This window comes from Arachis ipaensis, chromosome B05, assembly GCF_000816755.2.
Source record: "Arachis ipaensis cultivar K30076 chromosome B05, Araip1.1, whole genome shotgun sequence".
Classification (NCBI taxonomy): Eukaryota; Viridiplantae; Streptophyta; class Magnoliopsida; order Fabales; family Fabaceae; genus Arachis; species Arachis ipaensis.
This window is the reverse complement of record NC_029789.2, coordinates 27,358,108-27,364,764: the sequence shown is the minus strand read 5'-3', so window position 1 is coordinate 27,364,764 and position 6,657 is coordinate 27,358,108.

Sequence of the window (6,657 nt, the reverse complement as noted above, 5' to 3'; positions counted from 1 at the left end):
TTATTCCTTATTCCTTTAGGCCCTCCTATCCACTGATGCTCAAAGCCTTGGATCCTTTTTATTACCCTTGCCTTTTGGTTTTAAGGGCTATTGGCTTTTTGCTCTTGCCTTTTGGTTTAAAGAGCTTTTGACTTTTTCTGTTTGCTTTTTCTTTTTCTTTCTCTTTTTTTTCGCCATTTTTTCTTTTTTTTTCGCAAGCCTTTGTATTCACTGCTTTTTCTTGATTCAAGAATCAATTTTATGATTTTTCAGATCATCAAATAACATTTCTCCTTTTTCCTTATTCTTTCAAGAGCCAACATATTTAACATTCATAAACAACAAATACAAAAGACATATGCACTGTTCAAGCATTCATTCAGAAAACAAAAAGTATTGTCACCACATCAAAATAACTAAACTAGTTTCAAGGATGAATTCGAAACCATGTACTTCTTGTTCTTTTGTAATTAAAGCATTTTTCATTTAAGAAAGGTGATGGATTCATAGGACATTCATAGCTTTAAGACATAGACACTTAAACACTAGTGATCATGTAATAAGACACAAACATAAATAAATATAAAGCATAATAAACGAAAAACAGTAAAATAAATAGACAAGGAGATTAAGGAATGAGTCCACCTTAGTGAGGGTGGCGTCTTCCTCTTCTTGAAGAACCAATGGTACTTTTGAGCTCCTCTATGTCTCTTTCTTGCCTTTGTTACTCCTCCCTCATAGCTCTTTGATCTTCTCTAATCTCATGAAGGATGATGTAGTGCTCTTGATGCTCCACCCTTAGTTGTCCTATGTTGGAACTTAATTCTCCTAGGGAGGTGTTGATTTGCTCCCAACAGTTTTGTGGAGGAAGGTGCATCCCCTGAGGCATCTCAGGGATTTCATGGTGAGGAATTTTCTCATGCTCTTGTTGAGATCCATGCTCTCTTATTTGCTCCATCCTTTTCTTAGTGATGGGCTTGTCCTCTTCAATGAGGATGTCTCCCTCTATGTCAATTCCAGCCGAATTATAGAGGTGGCAAATGAGGTGAGGAAAGGCTAACCTTGCCAAAGTAGAGAACTTGTCAGCCACCTTGTAGAGTTCTTGAGGTATGATCTCATGAACTTCCACTTCCTTTCCAATCATGATACTCTGGATCATGATGGCCCGGTCTATAGTAACTTCAGACCGGTTACTAGTAGGAATGATTGAGCGTTGAATGAACTCTAGCCATCCCCTAGCCACTGGTTTGAGGTCATGCCTTCTTAATTGAACCAGCTTGCCTCTTGAGTCAATTTTCCATTGAGCTCCTTCCTCACATATGTCTATGAGGACTTGGTCCAACCTTTGATCAAAATTGACCCTTCTTGTGTAGGGGCGTGCATTCTCTTCCATCATTGGCAAGTTGAACGCCAGCCTTACATTTTTCGGACTGAAGTCTAAGTATTTCCCCCGAACCATGGTGAGCCAATGCTTTGGATTCGGGTTCACACTTTGATCATGGTTCCTAGTGATCCATGTGTTTGCATAGAACTCTTGGACCATTAAGATCCTGACTTGTTGAATGGGGTTGGCGAGAACTTCCCAACCTCTTCTTCGGATCTCATGTCGGATCTCCGGATACTCATTCTTTTTGAGCTTGAAAGGAACCTCAGGGATCACTTTCTTCTTAGCCACAACTTCATAGAAGTGGTCTTGATGGACCTTTGAGATGAATCTCTCCATCTCCCATGACTCAGAGGTGGAAGCAATTTTCTTTCCTTTCCTCTTTCTAGAGGTTTCTCTGGCCTTAGGTGCCATAAATGGTTATGAAAAAATAAAAAGCTATGCTTTTACCACACCAAACTTAAAATGTTTGCTCGTCCCCGAGTAAAAGAAGAAAAAAAGAAGGAGAAGAAGAAAAAGAATTGAGGAGATGGAGGGAAAAGGTGTATTCGGCCAAGGGTAAGAAGAGAGGGTTATGTTGTGTGAAAATGAAGAAGGAAAGAGGGGTTTATATAGGGGTGGGATGGGATTTAGGGTTTGTCCATTAGGGTTGGGGTTGGAAGGAAAAAGAGTTTGAATTTTGGAGGTAGGTGGGGTTTATGGGGAAGAGAGGATGGATGTGAGTGGTGAAGAGGTGATGGGAAAGAGGGATTGAGGTGATTGGTGAAGGGGATTTGGGGAAGAGAGTTATGAAAAGGTGTGAAGAGGAGAGAAGAAGATGTGGGGATCCTGTGGGGTCCACAGATCCTGAGGGAATCCTGTGGGTCCACAGATCAAGTGGGGTCAAGGACTTAACATCCCTGCTCCAATTAGGCGTGTAAAACGCCCTTGCTGTGCAATCCTGGCGTTTAACGCCAGATTGCTGCTTGTTTCTGGCGTTAAACGCCCAAATGTAGCCTGTTTCTGGCGTTTAACGCCAGGCAGGTGCTTGTTTCTGGCGTTAAACGCCAACTTGGTGCTTGTTTCTGGCGTTTAAACGCCAGACTACTCTCCTCCAAGGTGTGCTATTTTCAATGCTGTTTTTCATTCTATTTTTTATTTTTCAGTAGTTTTTGTGACTCCACATGATCATCAACCTACTAAAACACGAAATAACAAGAGGAAAATAAAATAGATATAATTAAATAACATTGGGTTGCCTCCCAATAAGCGCTTCTTTAACGTCAATAGCTTGACAGTGAGCTCTCATGGAGACTCACAGATGTTCAGAGCATTGTTGGGACCTCCCAACACCAAACTTAGAGTTTGACTGTGGGGGTTCAACACCAAACTTAGAGTTCGGTTGTGGCCTCCCAATACCAAACTTAGAGTTTGATTGTGGGGACTTTGGTTGACTCTGCAGTGAGAGAAGCTTTTCATGCTTCCTCTCCATGGTTACAGAAGGAGATCCTTGAGTCTTAAACACAAGGTTGTCCTCATTAAGTTGAAGGACCAATTCTCCTCTGTTCACATCAATCACAGCTCTTGCTGTGGCTAGGAAGGGTCTTCCAAGGATGATGGATTCATCCTCTTCCTTCCCAGTGTCTAGGATTATGAAATCAGCAGGGATGTGAAGCCCTTCAACCTTTACTAACACGTCCTATGCTTGTCCATAAGCCTGTTTTCTTGAGTTGTCTGCCATCTCTAATGAGATTCTGACAGCTTGTACCTCAAAGATCCCAAGTTTCTCCATTACAGAGAGTGGCATTAAGTTTATTCCTAATCCCAGGTCACACAGAGCCTTCTCAAAGGTCATGGTGCCTATGGTACAGGGTATTAAGAATTTGCCAGGATCCTGTTTCTTTTGAGGTAATTTCTGCCTATCCAATGCATTCAGTTCATTGGTGAGCAAGGGAGGTTCATCTTCCCAAGTCTCATTACCAAATAATTTGGCATTCAGCTTCATGATTGCACCAAGGTACTTAGCAACTTGCTCTTTAGTAATTTCTTCATCCTCTTCAGAGGACGAATACTCATCAGAGCTCATGAAGGGCAGAAGGAGGTTCAATGGAATCTCTATGGTCTCTAATTGAGCCTCAGATTCCTTTGGTTCCTCGAAGGAAAACTCCTTATTGGTCACTGGACGTCCCAGGAGGTCTTCCTCACTAGGATTCACGTCCTCCTCCTCCCTTGTAGGTTCGACCATGATGGTTAAATCAATGGCCTTGCACTCTCTCTTTGGATTTTTTTCTGTATTGCTTGGGAGAGTACTAGGAGGAGTTTCAGTGACTCTTTTACTCAGTTGGCCCACTTGTGCCTCTAAATTTCTAATGGAGGACCTTGTTTCATTCATGAAACTTACAGTAGCCTTAGATAGATCAGAGACTATATTTGCTAAGCTAGATGGATTCTGCTCAGAATTCTTTGTCTGTTGCTGAGTGGATGATGGAAAAGGCTTGCTATTGCTAAACCTGTTTCTTCCACCATTATTAAAGCCTTGTTGAGGCTTTTGTTGATCCTTCCATGAGAAATTTGGATGATTTCTCCATGAGGGATTATAGGTGTTTCCATAGGGTTCACCCATGTAATTCACCTCTGCTATTGTACGGTTCTCAGGATCATAAGCTTCTTCTTCAAAAGATGCCTCTTTAGTACTGTTGGATGATTCCTTCAATCCATTCAGACTCTGAGAGATCATATTGACTTGCTGAGTCAATACTTTATTCTGAGCCAATATGGCATTCAGAGTATCAATTTCAAGAACTCCCTTCCTCTGAGGCGTCCCATTACTCACAAGATTCTTTTCAGAAGTCTACATGAACTGGTTATTTGCAACCATGTCAATGAGTTCTTGAGCTTCTGCAGGCGTTTTCTTTAGGTGAATGGATCCACCTGTAGAATGGTTGGTGCACGAATTGCGAATCACACTTCTCACAACTCGTACCACTAACCAGCAAGTGCACTGGGTCGTCCAAGTAATACCTTACGTGAGTAAGGGTCGAATCCCACAGAGATTGTTGGTTTGAAGCATTCTATGGTTACTTTGTAAATCTTAGTTAGGAAGTCAATTATATTTATCAGTTGAATTGCGAATGAACAAAAGAGCATGAATTAAAGGTTACTTGTTATGCAGTAATGGAGAATATGTTGGAGTTTTGGAGATGCTTTGTCTTCTGAATCTCTACTTTCCTCTGTCTTCTGATTCACGCACGCACGTCCTCCTATGGCAAGCTGTATGTAGGGGATCACCGTCGCCAATGGCTACATCCCATCCTCTCAGTGAAGAATATGCTCACATGCTCTGTCACAGCACGGCTAATCATCTGTCGGTTCTCGATCATACCGGAATAGGATTCTTCGTCCTTTTGCGTCTGTCACTAACGCCCAGCACTCGCGAGTTTGAAGCTCTTCACAGTCATTTGATCATCGAATCCTACTCAGAATACCACAAAGGTTAGGGACAGCTCGGTTTAGCCGCTTAGGCCAGGATTTTATTCCCTTAGGCCCTCCTATCCACTGATGCTCAAAGCCTTGTGATCCTTTTTATTACCCTTGCCTTTTGATTTTAAGGGCTATTGGCTTTTTCTGCTTTTTTTTTTTTTTGCTGCTTTTTCTTGCTTCAAGAATCATTTTTATGATTTTTCAGATTATCAATAACATCTCTCATGTTCACCATTCTTTCAAGAGCCAACATATTTAACAGTCTTAAACAACAAATTCAAAAGACATATGCACTGTTCAAGCATTCATTCAGAAGACAGAAAGTATTGCCACCACATGTAACTAATGAGAATTTCTCTTATTAAAACTCGAAATTTTATTGCCTCTTATTCAAAAGATCTATTATTTTATTCATGTTTGCTGATGATGAGAAAAATAAACTATGGCTTAATTGGAGATAAAATCAAAATAGATACTAATTACTACTATATGACTCCTAAGGTGAACTTCTATAACGACACTATCACAGAGTTAAAGCAGAAATTAGAATTTAACAACCTTTGTTCTGGGAAATGGGTGTTCCTCTGATCCGTGGGGTACTTGATTCTTCAAGAGAAAACTTCTGGCGCTTCAATTCCCTTAAGTCACGCCCTTGCTCCTCTTGTTCTTTAAACATATAGGTCAGCATTTGACTGTGTTCCTTCTATTTTTTTATTATTTGCTCCATAGCTTCCCGGATCTTGGTGACAGACGTCTCAAGATACTCCCAGTATTCAGATTGAGGGATTTCTGGGAGAAATTCCTGTGTTTTCTTCTTGGTGGGATCCTCCTGCGCTTGTTGTTTTTCCATTGATGCTTTGGTGATTGGTTTCTCAACTGAGATATACTCAGTTATTCCCATTCTTACTCCGGCGTCCTTGCAGAGTAGAGAAATCACGCTTGGATAAGCCAACGTGGCCTCTTTAGAATTTTTGTTAGCAATTTTGTAGAATTCAGCTGAGATCAGCTGATGAACCTCCACTTCCTTTCCCATCATGATGCAATAGATCATCACTGCTCTTTTAACTGTGACTTTAGAACGGTTGCTAGTAGGCAACAGAGAATGCCCAATGAAGTCCAGCCATCCTCTGGCGACTGGTTTGAGATCCTCTCTCTTGAGTTGATTTGGGACACCCTTTGTGTTGGTGGTCCACCTGGCTCCAGGGATACATATGTCCTCTAGAATCTTATCCAGGCCCTTGTCTGTTCTCATCATTCTCCTATTGAAGGAGTCTGGATCGTCTTTCAGCTGAGGTAGCTTTAAGATCTCTCTGATCTTATCAGGGATGGTATGAACAATCTTTCCTCTGACCATGGTCCAATATTCATAGAAAGCAGTTCCAGATAGTTTTTACTTGTCAGTCTGCCACATATTAGCATAGAACTCCTGGACCATATTCCTTCCCACTTTCATTTCAGGATTAGCTAGGACTTCCCAGTTCCTGATTCGAATTTGCTCCTGGATCTTCGGATATTCATCTTCTTTCAGATCGAATCTAACTTTCGGGATCACTGATCTCAGACCCATTATTTTGTTATAATGGTCTGAATGTTCTTTAGATAAGAACTTTCCTTGATTCCAAAGTGGTTTTGGAACGCTCTCTTTCTTGCCTCTTGGAGTGGGTTGTTTTCCTTTGGGAGCCATGATCTTAGTGATCGCGGATAAACACACCAAACTTAGAGGTTTGCTTGTCCTCAAGCAAAAGAAAAGAAATGAGAGGGATAGAAGGAGAGCTAGGTGCAATTGTTGATGGGAGAGGAGGGAGGCTGAACTCAAATTTATAGGGGGAGATACT